Here is a 26,263-nt window from a genome sequence, read left to right on the forward strand (position 1 = left end):
AACAGTGAGCCCGCAGATACTCTATGTGATCAAAAGTATCCGGACACCCCAAAACATACGTTTTTCATATTAGGTGCATTGTGCTGCCATCTGCTGCCAGGTTCTCCACAACAGCGACCTCAATAGTAGATAGACATCGTGAGAGAGCAGAATGGAGGATTCTGCGGAACTCACGGACATTGACCGTGGTCACGTTATTGGGTGTCACTTGTGTCATACATCTGTACGCGAGATTTCCACTCTTAAACATCCCTGTTTCCGATGTGATAGCGAAGTGGAAACGTGAAGGGACACGTACAGCACAAAAGCGTACAGACTGACCTCATCTGTTGACTGACACAGGCTGCCAACAGTTGAAGAGGTTGTAATGTGTAATAGGCAGACATCTATCCAGACTACCACACAGAAATTCCAAACTGCATCAGGATCCACTGCAAGTACTATGATAGTTAGGTGGGATGTGAGAAAACTTGGATTTCATGGTCGAGCGTCTGTTCATAAGCCACACATCACGCTGGTAAATGTCAAACGACGCCTCACTTGGTGTAAGGAGCGTAAACACTGGACGATTGAACAGTGGACAAACATTGTGTGGAGTGTCGAATCACGGTACACAATGTGGCGATCCGATGGCAGGGTGTGAGTATGGCGAATACCCAATGATCGTCATCTGCTAGCGTGTGTTGTGCCAACAGTAAAATTCAGAGGCGGTGGTATAATGGTGTGGTCGTGTTTTTCATGGAAAGAGCTTGCACCCATTGTTGTTTTGTGTGGCACTATCACAGCATAGGCCTACATTGACGTTTTATGCACCTTCTTGCATCCCATTGTTGAAGAACAATTCATGGATGGCAATTCCATCTTTCAACACGATGGAGCACCTGTTCATAACACACGGCCTATGGTGGCAATAACATCCCTGTAATGGACTGGCCTGCACAGAGTCCAGACCTGAATCCTATAGTACAACTTTGAGATGATTTGGAACGCCGACTTCGTGCCAGGGTTCGCCGACCGACATCGATACCTGTCCTCAGTGCAGCACTCGGTGAAGAATGGGCTGCCATTCCCCAAGCAATCTTCCAGCACCTGATTGAACGTATGCCTGCGAGAGTGGAAGCTGTCATCGAGACTAACGGTAGGTCAACACCATATTGAATTCCAGCATTACGATGGAGAGCGCCACAAACTTGTAAGTCATTTTCAGTCAGGTGTCTGGATACTTTTGATCACATTGTGTACATACTCTGCTTCAGCAATAGAAGAGAGGAAGCACACACTGTTTCTTGCAACACCAAGAGACTGGAGCATTACTGTGCAGAAATATATGTCCTATAGTAGGTTTCCTGTCTGTTCTCTCACCAGCGAAATCTCCATCAAGGCAAGCCACAGTTTCATGTTTTTTTCTGATAATTGGAATATTCAACTCCCTGCTGTCGAATTAAGGTATCTACAGAACTCTACAACATGTATGCATCTAAGTGGTTTGGATCATTCATTGATATTATTTCATTGTTCATTGCATATGCCAAATCCAATCTAGTTTTACATGCTAAATACAATAAACTGCCTATTGCTTCATGATGTGGAGGAAATGACTTTGCTACACTGACTTCTTCAGTTTCACCTTGTGATGAAATTTTTGTTGTTATGGATTTTGATTTTTACATTCTGTACCTTTCCATCACTTCTTTATCATATTTTTCTTGATGATTATGGTTACCTTTCTATGTACTTTTGATGTCAGGTTCATGATACATTGTTGCTTCTTCATCAGTTGGAATTTCAAATTTTTTCTTCAGCTTTTGCAGGAGCTTTTTCATATGACAGATGTTTTCCCAAAGTAGCATCCCATTATCAATATGTACAGAAAGGTATATTTTCTTCTCAGTATCTGAACTGTAAACACATTGGTCAGATTTCAGTTGGATGAGTTTTTCATTCTTAAGAAATTCACTCACTTTCTTATTCCATTCGAAAAGAGACTGTTTCAGTCTGTACAGGGTGTTTCTGAGCAGGCAAATTCCCCCAGGTGTTTTGTATCCCTCTAGAACTTCCATTAAAACTTTATTCTTTTGGATCACTGTACAGTAAATTTGTTTTGCTATCAAATGTCATCATTTTCAAGTCATATTGTGGAGCAAACGCAAACAGGTATCTCAGGGAATTAGTTTCTACAATAAAACTAAAAATATCTTGAAAATTCTGTTTTATTTGATCCTGTTGACTTCTTCTTGCATACAGCCTGCCATAATCCTTTTTCCTGTTAAACGATTTTCCTGTAATTATTTATCTCCCACGAGCATTTTCTCTATTCACAAGAGCCCATGTTTCATTTTTCTCCAATAATTCTTTCTCTTCATTCATAGCCTTCATTCAATTTTCCTTGCCTTTGCCTCCAGTGCATTCATTGTATGTGAACATGACATAATCATCATATGTCTTTGACAAATTTATTTCTCTTCTTGGTTTCTTGTATGTCTTTTGATCTTCTCCTGGAGTTCCTCTTCTTTATTCTTCTAGATCTTATCTTCTTTCTTTTTCATTAAAACCTTCTCTTCTTTATTCTTCTTCAAAATCATCTTTTTTCCTCAAAGATTTGATTTTCTAAAGTTTGATTTTTTTCTTTATCTTTCGTTTCGTAGTTTCACGCTTCATATTAATCAGTAGATTCAGAATCTATTGCTTGAGAAAATGTTCCAGTCTTAGAATTCCGTATTGCATAGCTGTTGTCTGTACCTCCAACAAGAAGACCTCTTTCACCTATTACACTCAGTTTCTTCAAATGCCCCAGTTCTTTTGTGAACACTACAGATCATAAATACACAAGTTCCACATTATCTCTTCTCTACTCTCAGAACTGGATCCTTTCAGTGACGTCTTCAATTTTGGAAACAACCAGAAGTTGCAAGGAGCCATGTCTGGAGGGTAGGGAGGTTGGCGAACGGCTGTAATTCCATGTCTGGCCAAGAAATTTTGGATCAAGTGGGATGAATGTGCAGGGGCGTTGTCGTGATGCAGTTGCCAGTTTTTAGCTATCCATATATCTGGTCTTTTGCGCCAAACTGCGTCACGGAGTCGCTGAAGAACATCTTAAACGTACTCCTTTGTCATTGTTGTCCATCCGGTGTGTATTCGTGATGCACAATTCCACGGACATCAAAGATGACAGTCAACATCACCTTGATTTTGCTTCGCACCTGCCACACTTTCTTCGGCCTTGGAGATACAGGATGATCCTATTGCGACGACTGTCTTTTTGTTTCTGGACGTACCCGTACACCGATGACTCATCTCCGGTTATCACAGTGTTCAGAAACCCAGGATCAGTGTTGGTGGTGTCCAGAAGGTCCTGTGCAACGTCAAAACTGAGGTCTTTTTGTTCTGGCGACAACAACTTGGGCACGAATTTCGCAGCCACTCGGTGCACGTTCAAACCATCACAGAAAATTGCATGTGCAGAATCTATATTCCCTCCAACCTCTTGGGCAATCTCCCACACTGTCAAACGACGATCTGCCACCACCAAATTTTGCACCCTCTCAACAACAGCTGCACTCCAAGCAGTTTGGGGCCTGCCAGAACGCTGATGTGTGGCCATTTTTGAATCGGTTGAACCACTCCTTAATTTGTGTTACACCCGTCGCATCTTCTCCAAACACCTGCTGGATCTTATAAATTGTTTCGCTTTGAGAATCACCAAGCTTTTGACAAAATTTGATGCAGTATCTTTGCTGAACACGTTCAGTCATCTTGAGAAAATCGGTAATCCGACGAACACGTTGTGTAGCACCTCACTCAGCGACCGACAGGCAGCGACTGACGCACTGGAAGGTGGGGACAAAATTCACGCAAACGCATAAAGGTCTCATCCTTTTCTTCCTTTACTGTGTACAGTGGCGCCACGCTATCGTCTCTATTTTGTGTGGTAAAATCAAAGGTCGGATACTTTCTAGCCGGACCCCGTATGTCATGAACTGCACTATATGAAACCAAGCTGATGTTGCACACAAAATCCTTTACTACCAAGCTAGTGTCACCAGCAAACAGAAATATTTTAGAGTTACCCATAATACTAGAGGGCATATCATTTATATAAATAAGGAACAGGAGTGGCCCCAACACTGATCCCTAGGGAGGGCTCCCCCCCCCCCCCCCCCCAATTTGACAGTACCCCACTCAGACCGCACATCACAGCCATTCTCAACACTGTGAATAATGACCTTTTGCTGTCTGTTGTTAAAGTAAAACGTGAACCAATTGTGATATACTCCCCGTATTCCATAATGGTCGAACTTTTGGAGCAATATTTTGTAATCAACACAATCAAACGCCTTGGTTACATAAAAAAGTGCCTAGTGTTGGGAACCTTTTATTGAAACCATCCAGTACCTGTCAGAGAAAAGGGAATATAGCATTTACAGTTGTTAAACCACTTCCAAAACCGAACTGTGCATTTGACAGCAAATTATGTGAAGTAAAATGATTAATTATCCTTACATAAACAGCCTTTTCAATAACTTTAGCAAACACTGACGGCAAAGAAACGGGTCTAAAATTGTCCAGATTATCCCTTTTTATACAGTCGCTTTACTACTGAGTACTTTAATAGTTCAGGAAACTGACCATTCCTAAAGGAAAAATTACATATATGGCTAAGTGCAGGACTAACATGTGCAGCACAGTACTTTAATATTCTACTAGGCACTCCATCATATCCATGAGAGTCCTTAGCCTTTAGTGATTTAATTAATAATTTAGTCTCTCCCTTGTCTGAATCACAGAGGCATATTTCAGACTTCAATCTCAGAAAAGCATTTTCCAAGAGAGTTGTATGATTCGCTGTAGAGACTAAATTTTTATTTAATTCACCAGCAATGCTCAGAAAATGATTGCTAAATACTATGCATATATCTGATCTATCGGTAACACAAATATTTTTACTGCTAACTGACTTTATACTGTCGACCTTGTGTTGCTGAACAGACACTTCTTTTACGACTGTAAATTGGCTATTCTATTAGCATACCACATACTCTTTGCCTTTCTAATAACAGTTTTAAGCACCTTAAAATACTGGTTCTATTGTACTACTGTAGCCTGACTGTGAATACTTCTAACATTTAGATATAATTTACGCTTTGTTCTACATGATATCCTTATCCCACTAGGCACCCACCCATGCTGTCTTTTACTGCTGGTACCCCACTTAGAACGTTCTAATGGAAAGCAACTCTCAAAGAGCATAAGAAATGTGTTAAATCTATGTTAACAGCACTCTAAACATTCTACCACTCTTATTCCTTGTTTTAAAAAAATCTCTATTGCCATTGGATTAATTTTTCTACATAGTTTGTAATTATATGTGACATTTGTTTGAGTAAAAAAGTCTTTTAGTCTTAAAATTTGTGTATCATGGTCTGAAAGGCCGTTCACCCTTTTACTAACAAAATGCACATCTAGAAATCAAGAATAAGTAAAAATATTGTCTATGGCTGTGCTACTGTTCCCCTGCACCCTATTTAGAAAAAAAACAGTCTGCATCTCGTCATGCTGATGCTAAAACTCATGTAAATGCACCAAAACATATTCTCTCTCTTGTAGTTCCATTAAGTATGTGATCTTAAAGTTGGCAGAATTATTCCTCGGAGAGTCATTATTTGGGTGCCTCTGCTTCACATCATACCCATCCATCAGCTCTTAAGATATATAACTTGATCATTTTTAGCTGGAATATTGTGAAACTGTGTAAAATTATATCTAGGCAATTTTCTTCTCCAATTTCTGCCAATACGTTTAGTGTAAACCTGTAGTGAACACGTATTTTTATAATATGTAAGTGTAGAATACTCTTGGAACACAGTCTTATTGAGATATGTTGGACTAAATGCTACATACTAAGATTGGTCTAAATTCACAGTGGCACAGATGTAGCACAGAAACATGGAACTTAAAAAATGTATTGTACATTAAAGATTCATGAATTTTAAATAAAGGCTTAGCACACTCAAGAATAAAAGACATATGCTGATAACAAAGAAACATAGAATTATTCATATTCTCTGTGCACTGTGCACTGTTTCAATGAGCAAACAATCACAAAACACTACTGGTATTATGTGAACTGGTTACAAAATAAGATTATAGAAAAATGGAAGTACTTAAATGCAAAATTGCTCCTCTGTTGATAAATTACATTATGTAAATTACGAAGCATGTTTAGCTTTTAAGTAACATAATACATTAATCATTTACTAAGATAATAAAAATGTTGTTGTTTACTAGCAAGTGAATGCAGGTGTTTCTGCTGGAATACTTTTCCCCTCAGTGATTCACACAGGTCTCACCTCATTGCCTTTCAGATGTGAATTTATTCACTTTGTAACATTCCAGCTGTTTTATCTTCTTTCGCTTTTTGGAATTACAGCCTTGCTCTCGAATTATTTTCACCACTCTTGGATGCATTCACTCCTGTAAATATGTAGACAACGATCAGCATTGCTTTGAAAATAGACCATATCTTTAACAAACTTGCCAAACATTACATTCCAAGATGTTGAGTTCAACTTTAAACGATAAATTGCTTTTATAATTTTCATTGCGATAGGGTCAACAGCGAAAAGCATTTTCTAATTTATTTTGTGAGTTATATGCAGTTACAGACGCAATGACGTACATGGCGTAATATAATACTAAAGAATTGGCCATAAAATCTTTAAAAATGGCCAAAGGCTGAAAGCGTGCGGTTGTATGTGAACTAGAGAGGATGGCAACTGAAGACATCATGAAATCATTCAATAAACTGCTTTGTTTAGCCTACATACAGAACCTGCTTCTACGTTAAATCCTTGAGATACCTTAACATAAGTTTCTTCATCTAAATTTCCATGAAGAAAAGCACCATTTACATCCATTTGATTTGCAGTTTTTTGTTTATAACAGCAAATAATATTCTCAGAGTTCACAACCTTCCTACTGGAGATTTTTTATCATTATAGTCGAACCATTTTCTTTGATAAGAACCACGAGGAACTGGTCTAGTTTTATAACTAGTAATGTTGCCTACATCATGTTTCACTTTAAAAACCCACTTTGTGTCAATAGCCTTCTTGTTTTTATGCAAAGAACGTACTGTCCAGGCATGTTTACATTTATTAGTAACATATCTTCTTGTACAGTGTGAAGCCATTCTTCTTTATCTGAAGCAGACATCACTGAAAATGTCCAAAACATCCTCAACATACATTTATGCATTTACTGCAAATGCAGCATAGCCTTCCATGCATGCTGGACTTTTCTTTCTTTTATACCTCTTGGAATTTCAGGAGATTTAATATATTTGGCTTTATTATAATTTGATATGGAGTCATTTTTGTAGCGATTCATATTTTTCTCATCAATAATTACCTTATCGTTTGTGTTTTCTTTGCAAGAGAACCAATCTACATTATTAAAATTAAAGCAATTTTGCATAAGATTTTGTATGTAGAACATTTGCAGCTGAGAGGCACGATAATTAATTTACAGACCTCTGGCATGGCATTGTGCACAGTAGTGGTTGGCGTTCCTAGTGTGCAGCTGCCCAGTGGCGGACAGTTTCTGCCAACATGCAGTTATTGGATGTCTTGCACTGACTGGCCTTGACTGCATGTTATGTATTACCAAATATTGTAATTTCATATACCTAAATGTGGGATTCTAAAATCTCAAAACCAGTCATAGTTTAAATGAATATTTGTACAAGTCAAGCAGATCTCTCTAACTCAATTATCATAAGAGTTTTCAACAAAGTTAATGTCACTTCCAAGAATGATTCATCTCTCTTTCAGGTACCATAGTCGATATCCATTAACACAATATCCAAACATGAAGGACTTCTTTACTCTGGAATGAAAATTTCCAGTAATCACCTCTCTAGGACGCAATGCCCTGTAACCAAATATCTTCAGTTTCTGCAACTTTGGCATTTCACCATTCCACAGAGTAGTGGTACCCTTAATTTTTAATGCACTCACTGGTGTTATGTTCATCAACTAAGCATGAGTCCACACTGCCTCTGGCCATAAAGATTTTTCAAGTTTATTGTTTCACAATATCCAGTGATCCTTGTTTGTAATGATCCAATTCATGTGCTCAGTTACTCCATTTGGCTGTGGTGTATATCTCATTATCAATTCATACTGCGTTCCCTTCTCTCCAAACAAGCGTTTCATTTTGTTAGAGAAATATTCAGCTCCACTATTACAGCAGAATCTACAAATCTCAAAGTGAAATGAGAAATTGCCACAGCTTCACGCTGTTTAACACATTCCAGTAAGTCTGATTTATTTTGAATTTGAATAATTATAGAGTTATAAAATGGATATAGTCATCTATAAAATGTAACAATGTACCTATTTCTGTTGTAAGACATGGGAGTAATATGACCCATTATATCACTGTGTACTAGATCCAGTGGATGTTTCATTCTTGTCCTCATATGCTTGTGTGGAATTCTTGTATGCTTACTTTCCTTTCAGATGTTCGTTTTTTCATATCTTCAGTGTTCATTCCTTCCACATATTTCAGAAGGACTTTTAGATCAATATAATTCAGATATTCTGACCTTTGGTGAGAGATTTGGAATGTTTCAGTAAGAAATGCCATGTGGGAGTTTCTGGAAAATTTGAGACTGCACATTTTCGTATCAAGCATTTGCACATTATCAACACCTGTAAGTCGCCCACAAAGTGCTCATTCCAACTATATTACAGGTAGCAGAAAACTGATTCATTAAATGCACCAGCCGAAAAACGACATGCATCCGAACTCAAAGAAGCCTATTGAGAGTCGCTATTTACTGAATTTGCAGAGTGTTTTTCATTTTGGTTTCTTTTCTTATAGACAGCTCTTTTATGTACAGATGCACCAAACTTAAGAGATTTAAAACAAATTTCATTTTCTCCACCGAAATGTGTGTCATATGTGAATTTGTTTTTCCTCTTAGTTTTCTTACTGCTGAAAGTGTTTCTGTACATATTAAACACAATGTTCTGTCCTGAGTCCCCTGCAGGTTTCATGAACCAGTAGCCTAGTTTTCATGAAGCTTAAATACAGACTGTCTGTAAATAATGTCTCTATTGCAGTTAAAATGTTATTATTCTCCTAGATAAATTGAAATTTTGTAGGATTGATTATATAGCCAAGCATAGGATAATATGATATCGAACCACAGGAATACAGAAAGTTGTACATAGTAATTCAACCAATACATTCTGGTGGCGTAATCCTGACTGGGGAGAAATCACATGTAGGGTTTCCCCAAGGTTCAGTCTTACGTCCACTATTGTTCTTCCTATACCTAAATGATCTTACATCGAATGTACAAGCAGGATTAGTTCTTTTTGCACACTACTATTGCAATGAATCCATGCATCCACACAAAAACAGAAGAAATGATAAACAATGTTCTTAAAAGAATCATGATTGGTATCATTGAATGATCTCACCTTCAGTTTTAAAATGACACAACACATTCAGTTCTGGACATCCAGGGGTATTCCACCAATGATAAGTGTAACAGGTGATGAGATAATAATAAATCAGGTGGAAAGTTGTTAAATCTTAGGAGTCCATAATGATGAGAATTTGAAGTTTATAAAGCACATTTTGAAACTACTAAAAAACCTTAGTTGAGCCACATTTGCACTTAGAATCATTGGAAATCTTGGGGAGAGACAAATCAGTAAGTTGACATATTTTGCATATTTTCATTCAATAATATATGGAATAATGTTCTGAGGTAACTCATCTTAAAGAAAGAAAGTCTTCATTGCTCAGAAACATGCTGTAAGAATAATATGTGGTGCTGGCCCATTATTCTCTTGTAGACAACTGTTTAAGGAGTTGGGCGTGCTGACTATTGATTCACAGTGTGCTTATTCCTTCATTAGGTTTGTTGGAAAGAACGGTGATATTCAAAATTACAAATACCAGAAGAAAAAATAGCATTCATTACTCCACATTCAGGTTGTCTTTAGCACCAAAATTGGTGCACAATGCTGCAACTAAAATTATTGATCACTTATACAGTTATATAAAATGTCTGGCAGACAGCAATGTAATATTTGAAGACAAACTGAAAAACTTTCTCCCCGATTACACCTTCTGTTCAGTAGAAGAATTTATGTTATTGTAATGTGTGAAAGGAGGTGGGTATGAATTACTAACTCACAGCTGTACGTTAAAAAATAGAATAAGTTATCAATGTTCTGCATGTAGGCACATTTACAAATTAGTTTGCAATGTGACTTTAAAATGAATAATTCCAAATCATTACGATTTATCATGCAAAATGATTAATGAAATACAAAAATAAATAACTCGTATCCTTGCCAAATTCTTAACAAACAATGATACACAGCATCAGTTCCTTCAACTTCCACACCTGTCGTCTGAAGAAGATTACAAATCAGTTTGTCATTTTACTTTTTGCTGAGTTGAACTTGAATTGCAGTAACTGTTTATGAAGAAGTAACTGACTAGCAATGTTTTTTTTCTTTCAAATGTGTCGCTCAAAATTTTCCATATTTGATACTCAGTGATGCAGTCTTTCGCTTATTGCAGACGGCTGCCATCAACTCGTTCTGTTAGTTTTCAGCGACAGTTTTTTCACATTTGCGATATTTTTGAGTTGTTTGTCTTTTCAATTTGTTCCTTTTCCATATCATTATCTATAAAATTGCAGTTGAAATACGCAGTGTTTGAAATTGTTTGCTTCGAAAATTACAACTCAATAATTAGATATGCGCTTTCATATTCTTCTAAGATAGTGAAGCTCCAAACTGATTAACTAGAAACACATAAACACTGGCAAAATAGTTATGTTTCAATCTTCCAACTATTTACTCTCTGCCTGTGAGTCCATAACCTCATGAGAAAACTGATAGCAGAGTGTGATGGCAGGCAAGAAAGTTTAATTTTATTTAATTCGTTCAGTAAAGAAATAACAATACGTTCGATACACTTTACAATAACACATACATACACACTCAATGTATAGAAAAAAGTCAAAGACTCTTCATTAGCAAATACGAATACACATTGAGCATAAATATCTATGAAGTGAGCATTCGGACGCGCAGAACGAGAAATCTGTCAGCAACATCTCCTGTTGCTGAAGTCACGTGGTATTGGGACGACACATGTTAGTCCGTATAGCGCTTAGCGTATATTTAGTGTTATTACTTTGCTAGAACACAGATCATCTTTGGAAGCATCCTGAAGCTTCGTATATGCGTTTTATAAATATCTTAACAGTTTTATACCTGGAACTGAAATAGTTTTAAAGCTGTGAAGAGCAAGGGTATTGTGCTTTTTTGCACAGTATCATAGGTCAGTCCCACTTTAATTACGTTTTTTTGGGCGTGGGAAAAGAAGTGGCAGCCAACAATACCTTTTAAGGTTTTCTATTGCACTTATTCATGTTGTTGAATCTCTGTTCTAATTAATTACGTCGCAATGACACTGTACTGGATCCTGATGCATCACAGGAAGGGGGGGGGAATGCATTTACAGCAATGAAATTGTTATTGTAAATAAGCAATTTACACCACCTGCTTTATTTATTTTACAGCCAACATATAAATTTCATCTGCAGATGAATATAGGACGAATACGTAAATACTGACTGGCAGCTTAAACGCACTTGCAAATGTATCTAGCATTTCTCTTGTAAAAATATGGGCGAAACAAAAAAAAAAAAAAATGCAGGAATTTTCTCTAGATTACAAGACATTGTAATACCGCGCTTCGGTGTTTTTAAACATATAGAGCGCCTCACATCAATATTATATTCACTATTAGAGATTTGTTGTACGTACCTTTCACATACTTCTCTTTACATCCGTAACAACTGCACCATGGCTATTACTACTATTAAAACGTGTAGTAACGTATTTAAAACCAGGTGAATATGGGTAATATTAAAGCTTCGCTGTTACCACAAATTGCAGATAAGCAGCGACGTCCTATTAACACGTGACTCGCCCGGTTTGTTGTTGAGATCATGTGCAGTGGCTATGCTCACTCCATAGATATTTATACTCTATGCGAATACGCAACAAACAAATCGCGAGGAGTCTAATATAGAAAAATACAATTACTGTTCTTTTAATACCAACTATGACTAACAGGGGATACTGAATGTATACAAAGAAGGGCAGTATCCATGGTCATGGATTTGCTTGACCTACGGGAGAGCTTCATAGGGATGCTGAAATAACTGAACTGAAAGATGTTTGAGATAGACTCTACCTATTTTACGAAAGCCTAGTTATAAAGTGTCAAGAAACAGTATTAAGCGTGGGATCGAGGAATATACTACTGCCTCTTTCTGTCGCTTCCTTAGGGTCCACAAAGACGAAAGTAATTACTGCACTTACAGAAGAATTTAAGCAGTGATTCGTACCGTGCTCCAAACGCGATTGGAACAAGAAGAAGCTAGAATTCATGGTTCAAAAAGGAATCACCCTCTGCCATGCTCTTCACACTGGTTTGCAGAGAATAGATGCGGACGTAAATCCTTCTGTACCATAATTGTTCGGCGTCTTAAACAAATTCTTTGTTGGTGAAAGGCGTGGAAGGAAAGTTAAAAGATGTTAGTGGTGTATGTAACGTCCATCTCAAGTGCTCTAGAACTTGTTTTTGTGCATTACGGAAAGTTTTCAGTGAACAATACTAAAGTTGAAGAGATAGTTCTTCGGTACTGTGATATTTACATGAGTTGTTGATTTTTGGCCATTTTGTTATTCACTTATTGCAAAATACACGTCAACTTATCAATGGGATGCAATATTGTGGCAAACCAAGGCTGACGGAACGGTGTGTTTGCTCATAAATGACAGAATGGCGACTTGAAGGCACAGGACTATCTTTACCGTGCTCATGTTTGGTGTGTTGTATTTCGATGTAGTGATGTGCTTGTGAGTGTCCAGTTCAAATTAGTCCCGTGTTGTAAATATTTGGTTTAATGGTAAGGCGTGCAAATTGGAGTATGTAGTTATGAGAGCTTTTTTGTTTACTGTTGATGCTTCGACGGACGGAAAACTGAGTGAATTCAGATACAGGATACATTAGTGCTCTGCATAATATAACTGCGCGAATTATTTCCACTCTGTTGAATCTTATTTGCATTCATATAATGAAACCATATAATTCGCGTAATTAAGTGAATTTTCAGAAATTTTAGCGTTTATTTTCTAGTGGTGCGGTGATTGGTGATGTGAGCTAACACAAGTTTTGTGAAACAAAATATAAGCGGATGTTGCAGCATTCGGCAGAGGAAAAATTTTTTCTTTCTCTTAAATGCACCAACGTACAAGACTGATTCCTTAGTAATTTTTATCCCTTCTCATCCTTGGAAGTTGTCATTGCATTTCTTTATTTTGATGCACCCTGTGAAGTAAACAATATCGAAGACGACATAACGATTACTGTAATGGTCAGCGGCTTGAAGACAACAGTTAAACAAGACTTTTGGATTTCTAACGCCAGTACTGAGATTCTTACTCACTATTCGACGGGGTAGTGGATTCAGTGTCGTGTATCGCAACTGTTACACTCTGCCGTGAAGGATAGGTGCTCTATCCATAACGATAGTGATTTCTTCTATTTTTTATGTGGCGAGCCACGAAGTAACTCACAATAAATACAGTTTCTGCTTGTGTGTAGCATCAAGAACAGTCAAATTTGTCTAAAAAATAAATAAAAACGAACCATCGTGTTCGAATGTACAAGATGTCAACATCCGTCATCTACATTCATCAACGCGCAAACGATTTTTCGCTGTGTATTCTTACGTGGTTCCCACTAGTGGCCACTTCTCCCTTTGTCAGTGGACTATTAGTTTTCAGTAATTTTGGACTGAATAGCCAATTTAATCCTTACTGGAACACTATGTATCTCACCGACAAACGTCACTCAGTGTGTAATTTGCGAGGTGGTTGAACATCATTGTTGACAGCCTTAGTGTACAGAATTCACTTGATTTTGCAAATGAATGTAGTTCCTCCCTTTGATGTTTTGTTATAATAATTATGTCACACACGAGAATTCACTTTCCATTTCTGTGTAAAGCGCGAATTTTTGTGTTACGCTAGTTTTTGTTCTCATAAGTTTTCGTTAGTGATATTAATTTTCTGTTCACTTAGTGCATCTGTGACGATTGTATGTGTAAACTGTAGGAATTAGTAAGGGAGATGGAAGTGTTTTTAGTTTTTTCCAAGACTGTAATTTCAGTTATTACACTTCATCATACGTGTAACTGGTGTTAATGTTAGACGTATTCAGCCTTTAGTTGATATGGTAGAAATGGGAAGAAAATATTTAAGTCTTCATGTGATATATGTAAAACCATTTTTGTAGAACCCCTTACTCGAGTTAGTGAACTATGTATGTGACGTACTTGCACTGATAATTGTATTGAGCCACGCTTCTTTTACTCATTTGTGTCGTCTGTTAGCCAAACTTCGTATAAATCAGTCAGAAACAGCTTTGTAAAGGCATCCTTCAGGTATAAACTACACATTTTTAAGATAAATTGAACAAGACCACCTGGCATCTGTGCTTATTTCAACTAGTCAACTCCACTGGTGATGGGTAACCTGAAATATGTTACGTTACAGTTATTCCATTGATTATATGCTGACTTTGTAATCAGAAAGTATTGGATGTTTTCGTCTATTTTACATATGTATTCCATTATGGTACATTACATTTCCATTACTTTGAGCTTTACCATTTGCAGCGGATTGTACCCTGTACCCTCAGTGGTTGTTACTGTGGCCACTGCCACATGATGAATGCCCACATACGAATACAAAGAGACTCCTTTGTATCTTTTTTCCCCCCATTTCTCTGGTGGGTGCCTAAGATCTGGTAAGGGTTGTCATTGTAGTTTTCCTCACTGGCTGTTTTGCAGTTAGTTTCAGACAGTACTTAAAAAGCTCTCATCTCACTGTACTTTCCCAGTGGAGAACACCTTGATATCACTAAAATTTTTATTTCTCTTATTTTATGTACTTTCTTTCATACAGTTCTTTTTAGTTGTGTTGTAGTGACAGCAGAGAAAACAGAAAACAACTGTTGAGAGAGTGGGGGTGGTAATGTATGTATGGGGTGCTATCCCCCCTCCCCCACCACACATAATAAATATAATAGGGACCCAAGACTGCAAGAATTATAGAAAAGCATAGATAATTCAGAATACACATTTTTAAAAAAGTTTTTGCCGGTGACTTAGTAATTACTATATTTACAAGAGTGTCGTGTTTGAAGGCCCAGTACATTACTTATGTATTACATGCTGGAAACGGACAATCTATTAACAAAATTGAACACTGTATTGCGTATCATTTGCTTTCAGTTCATTTTCATGAAATAATTGGCTGTGATCCTCATTTTCCGGAGTTTTGAAACATTGGCAGTACAGTGGAATGAGTTTTGCCCTGTTTACTGTACTAAGTAGCTGCATTTCAGTGCCTAAGTTTGTGTGTTAAAACATGGGTCACATGCATAATGGGATATTTTAAACAAAAAAAAAAAATCGTTCTGATTATAATAAAAGACTGTAGGCTTTGCTTTTTACGTTTTCAAAAATTCTTGAATTATGCAAGAATAATCTGGAAACTACATAATTAACAAAGAGATAGTTGGGTGCTTGTTATATATATTTTTTGCATCTTCTGGTAAACATTGCAAGGTCAGTAGCTTATTAACAGTTGTCTTTGCTTTATTGTCTACCTGTCTGCTGATCAATGGCTTCTCTGTACAGTAGGAAGTGCTTGTCTGTCCTCGTATCACCTTTTATTTTCCATCCAGGATTTTTCCATTATCAAAAATCTTCATTGCTCGAAAATATGCAGCAAGAATAATATGTGGTACATTCTGATTATTGCTTCACAGTATGTTTATTCCCTCGTGAAGTTTGTTGTAAATAATCCACTGCAGCTCAAAAGGAACAGTGATGTACATAATTACAATACCAGCAGGAAAATGACATTCATTGTCCCAAATTAATGCGCAGATTGCTGTAACTGAAGTTTTTTATCACTTACCCAGTGATATAAAATGCCTGACAGACAATAAAGTAAAATTTGGAAACAAACTGAAAGGTTTCTCCTTGACAACTCCTTCTAATCCTTGGATGAATTTTTTTTTCTTTAAATGTTTGTTTTACATCATTATGATTTATCATGCAAAATGATCCCTGGAACATGAACACTTATCTTACCAGTTTGAAGGAAGTATCAGTGACATTTGTTTACTTAAGTTTGCATGTCAGGTTATTGTTTGTAACGACGTATTCCACCAGGTTATAATTATTTTTGCACTTTCTCTCCTCTAAAAGCAATTTCACTAACTATATTTAATATTATGCAATTTTAGCAAGGTCTGTTAATCCTCACTCTGTCAGGAGTACTCAGCCTTCCCCCCTACCTCTTCGTCTCCTTTTCAACAAAAATAAAATTAAAATAAACTCTTACAGAATGTGCTTTCTCAGCAGGGTGTGGGCCAGTTTCACTGAATGGTACCAATTCTTGTAGGAGTACCTTAGCTTGCAAAGGAGCTCATACTTGTGTACTCTCTTTTGAATTAAATTGCATATAGTTAATATTTCATTGTTGAGTATGCCTAACTTCAGGCATGTAAAACAGTTAATGGTGTGCGTTCTGGTGTACAGGCAGGTGGATACCATTTTATGCACAGAGTGGAATTAGCAACGTGACTGTATTCGAAAGAGTACACCATTAAGCAGTCAGACCAAGAAAACCTGAGAGATGATGTGTAAAACAAAAAATAAGAGTGGTATTAGTGTAAGTCACTTTTCAGTGCAAACTGCATTGGCTCCTGAAATATCACTATAGTTGTCTGATAAAATAGACTAGATTATGTACTTTAATACTGATCTTCAATTAAAACATTGAACATTTCAGTAAAGGTTCATTTATGTAAATACTAAAATTTGGAGGATTGACTGAACCTGTCAATACCAGATGTTGGCTTTGTCCCATGATTTAACAGTACTGTGACATACAACATCTTATAGTATTTGTGTGTGTTTGTATTCTATTTTATGTAGGTTGGGATGACAGAGTAATTTGTGGTGTAGCTCAAGGTGTAGGTTAGGCTGAATGGTGACAATTTGCTTGCGAGTTGATGAAGCAGTAATGAATGTGAATAGGAAATCTTTCTTGGTATCAAAGGATTCAGTTAATTGAATTAAGATGTCATACATAGTAAACAAAAAGTGTACTAATAAGAACTGGGAGGAGAGCCTCAAATTACATCTTTGTGAAGATTAAGAGAACCAATCAGACTAGAGCCCAGTGTTCGGTGCAGACATTCACACGGTGGAGCTGTTGGTGCTTATTTTGTGGAGGACAAATATGGATGGGTTGCTTACCAATTCAAACTGTAGCCTGCATTATGAACCGACGTCTGCTGTCTCCTTAACTAAATGTATTACGTATCATGCACAAACCAAGCCCAAACGTAGCTTGGGCAGCAAAATTGTGTTAAAAAGACTGCGCCCGAGTATATGTCAGGCAGCAATTTTCTCAATGTGCAACTGGACTAATTTCGTACGAGAACAATGTTTTGACGTCTCGTGACCTGCCCCTTGGCTGGTGCTGCCTTGTGTTATCAATTTCTGGAATTATCTTGAAAGAAATGTTAGCAAATGTAACAGCTGCTGTTGTAAATGGCCGAGCCAGTATGATTGCATTGTTGTAATTTTGCGTGTGTACTAGGGCTAATTAGATTTTGCAGTTTTCTGTAAGTATGCTACAAATATATCATACTTGTTGAGTGAGCAAGAAATTTTTGACGCTCAAGAGGAAGAAATTGCTCAATAGCTCACTTTGCACTTTTTTTCGTGGTAAGATAATTATGCTTGGCCCTTTTTTAGTATGTGTTACTCTTGAAGATACATCAATTACACATATGCCAGTAACACTGTAAACAGTGGCATAAATGACCGGTTTCCTACGTCCAATATTCTTCTAAGTGGCCGGTCTCCAAAGTGTTAATGACCATTAGCAGGTAAAATTGATCTTAAGTTGCTACTGGAACATTATCAGCACACAAACTTGTGTAGAGACCAGGAACTCAGATTTAGAAGCATGCAGGTTAGGTCTGAGACGTACTTAGTTGTGTCAAGGCTTAACTCTGTTCACATGAATCTCCAGCTGTTTCAGGCACCATAGCTAGTGCTGTCTAAGGCCTTCGTACTGTTTTTGAGTTCCTGAGATATCAGTATTCCGGATGAAAGAATGTTACGAGTAGTGGACTGAGGGTATACAAGCGATCACTTCAAACCATGGGGCACACACAATTAAATCTGTGTCTTACCTTGCTACATGAATTGGTTTAAATAGACAATAACATGGACTTTAGAATTAACTGCTTCTACTACTTCTCATTTTGGGACAACAGATCAGTAAAGCTCTTGGATCTACATATATACTCCACCAGCCACTGTACAGTGCGTGGCTGAGGTACCCTGCACCACTACATCATATCTTTGTGATCCTTATGTGAAATTTATGTTGGTGGCAGCATTGTCCTTACACAAAGTGTATGTTGATGGCAGTAGAATCATTGTGCAGTTAGCTTCAAATCCAGGTCTCTAAATTTCTCAGTATTGTTCCTCGAAAAAACTTCAAGTTCCTTATAGAGATTCCTTTTTGAGTTCATGAAGCATCTCTGTACTACTTGCACATTGTTTGAACCTACCAGTAACAGGCTCACCTCTGAATTGCTTAGATGTCTTCCTTTAATCTGGCCTGATGCAGATCTCAAACACTCAAGCAGTACTTGAGAACAGTTGACGCTAGTATCCTATGTTCAGTCTCCTTTACAGATGAACCACCCTTTCCCAAAATTTTCCCAATAAACCAAAGTCATCCATTTACCTTCCGTACCACAAACCATGTGCTCATTCCATTCCATATTGTTTTGCAATGTTACACCCAGGTGTTTAAATGACATGACTGTATCAAATAACAGACTACTAATGCTGTATTCGAACATTATAAGTTTGTTTTTCCTACTTATTTGTATTAACTTACGTTTTTCTACATTTAGAGGTAGCTGCCGGTCAACACACCAGCTAGAAATTTTGTCTAAGTCATCTTGTATTCTCCTACAGTCGCTCAACAATGACACTTTCCCATACACCACAGCATCATCGGATTGCTGCTCACCTTGTCCACCAGATTACTTATGTGGATAGAAACTAACGGTGGTCCTATCACACTTCCCTGCGACCCTCCTGATGATACCCTTGTCTCTGATGAACACTTGCTGTCGACAACATGCTGGGTTCTCTTACTTAAGAAGACTTCGAGCCATTCACATATCTGGGAACCTTCATTAATGGTTTGCAGTGCGGTATCATGTCCAGTGTTTTTCAGAAATCTAGGAATGTGAAATCTGTCTTTTGACCTTCATCCATAATTCACACCATATCATGTGAGAAAAGGGCAAGCTGAGTTTCACAAAAATGATGCTTTCTAAAACTGTGCTGTTTCATGGACATAAGCATTTTGATCTCTAGGCAATTTATTATATTCGAAATCAGAATGTGCTCTAGTATTCTGCAACACTTTTTCCCAGTTGCTCGGGACTTTGTGCTGGGCGAGAGACTCACTATATATACAAGCTAAATAAAGGTCCAGGGCGAGAGACTCACTATATATACAAGCTAAATAAAGGTCCAGTACAGTAGTGTACTCTTTGTAAAACCGAAGTGGGATTCTATCTGGCCCTGGCAACTTATTTGTTTTCAGTTGTTTCTCTGTGACAGGGATGCCTATTATTATGTCGTCCATATGAGAGTCAAATGATGGCATGTTTGTATGACTCTTCTGCGTGAATGATTTCTTAAACGTGAAATGTAAAACTTCGGTTTTCCGTTTGCTGTGTTCTTCTACCACAGTAGACAGGTTGAAGAGTGACTGGATAGATGCCTTAGACCCACTTAGTGAAGGCCATGTGATGGCCACAGTGGCCAGAGACAGTGGTCAAGTGTGTGTGTGTTGCGCTTGTCTGAAATTGTGTGTGTTGTCTACTTTAGAAGGAGGCCTTAGGTCCAAAAGCTCACACGTCTTGCAATCTTTTTACTGTGCCTGTCTGCAGTTCAACATCTTCTCTGTATGGTGAGTAGCAGTCTACACTTTTTATGATATTGTCAATATCCAGTCTATACTCGGTAGGTTAAAATTGCCTCCAAGCAGTATTGCATGTTCTGGGTATTTACATACTAGTGACTGTAGACTGTCTTTGATTGACTCTAAAGCTCTCACAGTGAATCAGGTGGCTGGTAAAAACATCCAACAGTTAACTTGATTTCATCTGGACCTTTTATACACAACCAGTTAACTTCACTGTCATGCTCAAATTTGACTTCAATAGAAACAGGATTTTTGTCAACTGCAATGAACGCGCCCTCTCCCATGGTGTCGAATCTATCTTTTCGGTATATATTGCATGCCATACTAAATATCTTTTAGCTTTCCAACGCATTTTGTGTGGGTTTCATAGGTGGAGAACCTTTTGACTTGGCTTAACAAAACAGCTCTTGAGAAAAAAAAAATGTGTTGATGCAGCTGATGATAGAATACTTATAATAGCCTGTATATGTCAGTGCTACAGCTTCTTTATAATTCATCATTAAGATGATAAATTTGGTACTGCAAGACAAGTCAGATAAAGAGATCCTCCATAACCAGAAATATTCTGACAATATTATGAAAAGGAAAGATGTTACTCACCATATAGTGGAGATGCTGAGTCGCAGATAGGCACAACAAAAAGACTGTCAAAATATAAGCTTTCGGCCATCAAGGCCTTTGTCAAAAATATAAACACACACACACACACACACACACACACACACACACACACATGACTGCAGCTTCTGGTAGCTGAAGCCAACACCAACCACAGTAGTGGAAGTTTATATGCGTGCTAACTCCACAGATGATGAAGAAATTGAGGGTCGACAGAAGCGTCCGATCCCACGCGTCGGCTTTGACTCGTGACGTAAGGATGTTGTCGTGTGTGACGTCAAGACGGCGCGGAGTTTGGTTTGAGTGTGGCTGTCTCCAGTTCTGTTTTATCTTATTTTATTTACTTTTCTGGTCTGTTCGTTCTATCTCATGAGATTTTTTTTAAAATTTAAAAACACTTATTACTTATTTTAATTATCTGTTTCCTCGAATTTCTGTTTTAGTTTATTATATTTATCTTTCTGATCTGTTCGTTCTATCCCGTGAGATTTTGTTTTAAAAGGCAAAAAACACTAATCAGCTACTGAAGCATCTTTATCTTCTATGGGTTGCAGGGGTTACGACCCCTGGGGAGGTGGGTGGGTATTCATGCATGGCTGTCTTCACTTACACGTTGTAGCTACGCAAGGTGTCTAAATTTGTTTATATTTAGTTTGCCCCCCACCCAAAACACCCCATTTCCCGCGCTTGTCCCGTTAGTGTCATTAGGCTTCTTGTGGAAATTGTGTGTGTGTGTGTGTGTGTGTGTGTGTGTGTGTGTTTGTTTGTTTCCGCCATATTTGTGACGTCATGGGTCAAAGCAGATGGGTGGGATCGGACGCTTCCGTATTTCCGAAATTGAAATATTTATGATGAAATAAAGGACATAGTTAAAGGAGATGAAAATTTAATTGGGACAGGTGACTGGAATTCAGTAGTAGGAAAAGGAAGGGTTAGAAAAATAGTAGGAGAACATGTACTGGTGGAAAGAAATGAAAGAGGAAGCTGCCTGCTAGAATCTTGCACAGACCATAATTTTATCACCGCTAATACTTGGTTTAAGAATCTTGAAAGAAGGTTGTATATGTGGAAGAGACCTGGGGACACTGTAAGGTTTCAGACTGATTATATAATTGAAAGAGAAATGTTGGAATCAGATTTTAAATTGTAAGAGATTTGGACTTTTACAACAATATATTGAGTGTTAACTGCAGACTAAACTTGAGGAAATTGCAAGAAGGCAAAAAATTAAAGAGATGGAACCTGGACAAATACAGAGTTTCACAGGGAGCACTAGCCAACTTTGGTCTGAAACGGGGAAAAGGAGAACAATAGAAAATGAACAGGTAGCTTTGAAAGATGAAATAGGAAAGGCAGCAGAGGATCAAATAGGTAAGGCAAGACTTAATAGAAATTCCTGGATAACACATTATATGTGGAATTTAGTTGATAAAATGAGAAAATATAAAAATACAGCAAATGAAGCAGCTGAAAGGGAATATAGCTGTCTAAATGATGAAATTGACAAAAAGTTCAAAATAGCTAAGCAGGAATGGCTAGAGGACAGATGCAAGGCTATAGAAGCATGCATAATGAGGGGAAAAAGATAGATGCTGCCTGTAAGAAAATTTATGAAACCTTTGGAGATAAGAGAAACAGCTGTATAAATATCAAGAGCTAAGATAGAAAACCCAGTACTGAGCAAGAAGGGAAAACTGAAAGGTGGGAGGAATATATAGGTATATCTATACAGGGTGTTCAAAAAACAGTGTTGAATACTTTGGGAGGTGGTAGTACTCGTCTAAACAAGAAAAATAAGCCTAATAAACATGATTCCAGAAATGCATACATTCTGAGAGAAACATGTGTTTATAGGAAGGGCTGCATGATGCTTTTTGTGGATATTAGCACAGTCATTGCATTGGCGCTCCATCAAATGTGTCAGCAGTGTATTATGATGTCTTACTCACAGTACTCTGCCATCCATTAGGTCATCTGCAGTCAGCTGTTTGGTTTGAGTCGTGTTGTAGGCTGCATTAGTTTTTGTCGTGTTTATGTGCCTTATTGTACAGCACGGTCAACCCCATGTACGTGTCGTGGTGTTTTACCTTCTTCCAAACACAGATTCTCTTATGTGTTTACTGGTATTGCACTGTTTGTTTGTACAAATTGTGTAGTACATTCACACAAATTCCCTGTGTCTTGAGTAAATGAATTGCAGTTTGGATTCTGAAGTGGAAGTAATACAGAAAACCCATAGTAGAATTCACCAAAGTGGTACTTGATGCTTTTAACAAAGATGAATGTGTCGCAAGCATGTTCCTAGAGCTTTGTGAGGCTTTTGATACTACTGAGCGAGGTTGAATCATTAGGAATAAGAGACATAGCTAAATGACTGGCTCTGATCATGCCAAGAACATAGGGTACAAGGAGTAGAGATGACACAAAACTCAAATAAGGCTAAACTTTTGGTGAAACATTTACGTTAATATAGTTCCTCAGTGTAGCATATTAGGAGCAATACTGCTGCTGATACACATCAGTGACTTTCACAGTAGTGTTAGTACCAGGGAAAAGATTCCCTTTGCTGGTGTCTGAAGTATTAGTCACTGAAGAAGAAAATATTACTCCGTTCAGGGAAAGTAAATGAAACCCTCAAGGAATTGCCAATATGAAATAATGTTACACTGAACAGAAAGAAAACAAATCCTCTAAATTCCAGTTTAAAGAGGGAAAATTGACATTGTTAATTAAAATATGGATGGTACTTCTGTAGACTGCATAACAAGTGCACAATTTCTAGGAGTGAATATTGAGTCTCAGTTGAAGTGAGGGAGGAGGGGGGGGGGGCAGATACTGGCAAAAAGAATGTCTTCAGCATGTTATGCTCTTAGTCCTTCTGTCAGTGTGTAACAATCAGTATCTTTTTATTTACATACTGTTAATACGTACGTTCATTTATTAGCTATAGAATTCTTTTCTGGGGAATAAATACACGAAATAGGAACACAGTTGTCAAACTACAGAAAAGAACGGTAAGAATAGTAACCAATAACAGCAATTGAACTTGTTGTAAAGGTCACAATATAAGTAAATGTACCAATAGTTTTGCACATCAAACTAACATTGATAATTATGGCACAAACAGTTTTGTCCATAACCATAGAACAAGATCTAGACTGAACTTAACAATTACTGAGAAGAAATAAACATAAAACTCAAAACATCATTTTCTACCAAGAAATAAACCTAAACTTCCATTGCCCATGGAGACGGAAGAGGTTATGGAAACAAACATATTTAAAAAGGCAGTTAAAAGTATTTGTTAAGCCATGCACTCTGTACAGTGAAGGATTACTTAGGTAACGCAGGGTAGTGGTATGGTAAAAAATATATCACAAGTAAATGATATTAATAACAACAAAATACCTATCATTTCACATAACTTTTCACACTATGGTTTCCTTTTCCGAAAAACCTTACACTTAAGCTATGTTACCCTCTTCCTGAGTGCAAAATGTCAATTATAGAGGGCTGCTGACTCAGTTTTTCAGGCTAGCGAAATGGGAAGATGCAGTACACAAAATGGAAACAAAACAGCATCACTGTGGCGCTTACATCAGCTGGTGGTGTATGTATAGTGTTAGCATTATGACATTGTGTGTGCAGTGACTGGTAGTCAGAAATGAATAAACAGAGTATCATTAGCCTTTTACACTATTAAATAACTTCTTCCTAAATGGTACTGTACACTAGCAATAAGCCAAGTGTGTAGTTCTGCTTTAAACAGACAAGCCTTGTGTTAGGAAGAATGGAGGCCTCAATCTTCATCTTTTTCCATCCATCTTGATTTACATTTTCTGTGGTTCCTCTAAATTGCTTTAGGCAAATGCCAGGATGTTTCCTACCATAAGGCTACAACCAACTGTCAGTTCCTTGTCAAGCTACACCTATAAGTATTTAAATGCCTGTGTACAGGGTGAACCAGAACTCCACCAACAAACGTTGAGAGGTGGTAGTGTGAACTAAAAGAAACAAAAAAAGGGGGGGGGGCTAGTAAACATGGTTACTTGTTTATGCCTGATTATGTGAAACATGTCTCTTCCACTGTGAGCTGTTTGCTTTCCACATTTCCACATGGGTAGGAGGTAATAAGGACCAAAACAAGAAAACAATGTCCACTAAACATGGGCACTTAACTGCAGACCTTAAGAATTATGGCCACTTGTTCATCTTCGTTACTGTGCGACACATCTCTTCTGCTGAACAAGTGCTTGGAGCTTGTAAGATACAGATTTTAGAGCCCTTGTTTACTAGACAATGTTTTTCTTGGTTTGGTCCATACTACCTCCTCCCAAAATATGGAAAGCAAAGCACTTACAGTAGAAGAGATGTGTCTCACAGTAACAAAGAGGAACAAGTGCTCATAGCTCTTAAGGTATGCAGTTTAGAGCCCATGATTACTAGTCACTTTTTCTTTATTTAGACCATACTACTACCTCCAAAAGTTCTTTGCTGGACTTCTGGTTCATCCTGTACATGAATTATGTAAATTTGTTGTTGCCAAATTGTAATACCTCGATTTTTCCAATATCCTTGTAAAAGTGATCCAAAGATAAATAAAACCACCACCACAACCTCCTCCTCCTCCCACCACCACCACCACCACCACCATTATGTGAGCGATATATGTACAGAATGTTTAACTTTCAATGTCTACCAGTAAAAAATATCTATCTAGACCCATTGTTTGATGACACTGCACTGTTTACCTCTAGTCTGGGTAAACATCAGCAGCAAATGAAAGCGCTTAACAGGGCAAGTTTGAAAGTCAGTATTAATAGGGCTAATATAATGTGTAATCAACATATTGAGAAAGTAATGCATAAAAAAATAATGACTTCATAAGACCAAATGATAAGTTTTTGTATTTAGGATTTAGAAAACAACAGTTGTGTGGGCAAGAAAGGAAACAAGAAGGGGAGTAAACATTTTATGCAGTGCTTTTGGGAAATGACTTTGAGTTACAAAAAATAAGACTCGTGATGTGTTTGAAGTGGAAAGGAAACAAATCTTGTTTATTGCCAGTTTTGACAAGATATATGTCATTCAGACAAACGTTAAAACATTGTACTGTTAGCAGTGGAGGAATACATGTTGGGATTTATTAGGGGATACAACAAAACAAGACAGATGTGCAAGGGAACAGACTGTAGCAGAAAACTTAATTATAGCTGTAATGATACTGAAATGCAAATGGGAAGTAGACCTATATGTAGCCAGCAAATGGTGTGTAAATGGTCCAAGGAAGTCTTTGGTAATAGATTCTAAGAAATAAAGATAAAACAATGCAAAGACTTAAAGTAAGGTAGGTAGATGGCATTAGAAAATATGCAGGATGTTGACTGCTGAAGATCAGTAAGCATGGAAAAGGCTAGAGGAGATGTTTATCC

The 26,263-nt window shown here is 37.5% G+C and overlaps 1 protein-coding gene across 1 annotated transcript in view; it reads left to right on the top strand.

Moving 5' to 3' along the window:
* The first annotated feature begins 12,950 nt into the window (after window positions 1–12,950).
* Window positions 12,951–26,263, top strand: part of LOC124721161 (inositol 1,4,5-trisphosphate receptor) — a 360,416-nt gene continuing 347,103 nt past the window's right edge. The window contains exon 1 of the mRNA XM_047245990.1: window positions 12,951–13,012. The gene's annotated coding sequence lies outside the window, so the exon portion shown is untranslated. The remainder of the gene's footprint in view (window positions 13,013–26,263) is intronic.

Source organism: Schistocerca piceifrons, chromosome X, assembly GCF_021461385.2.
Source record: "Schistocerca piceifrons isolate TAMUIC-IGC-003096 chromosome X, iqSchPice1.1, whole genome shotgun sequence".
Lineage (NCBI taxonomy): Eukaryota > Metazoa > Arthropoda > Insecta > Orthoptera > Acrididae > Schistocerca > Schistocerca piceifrons.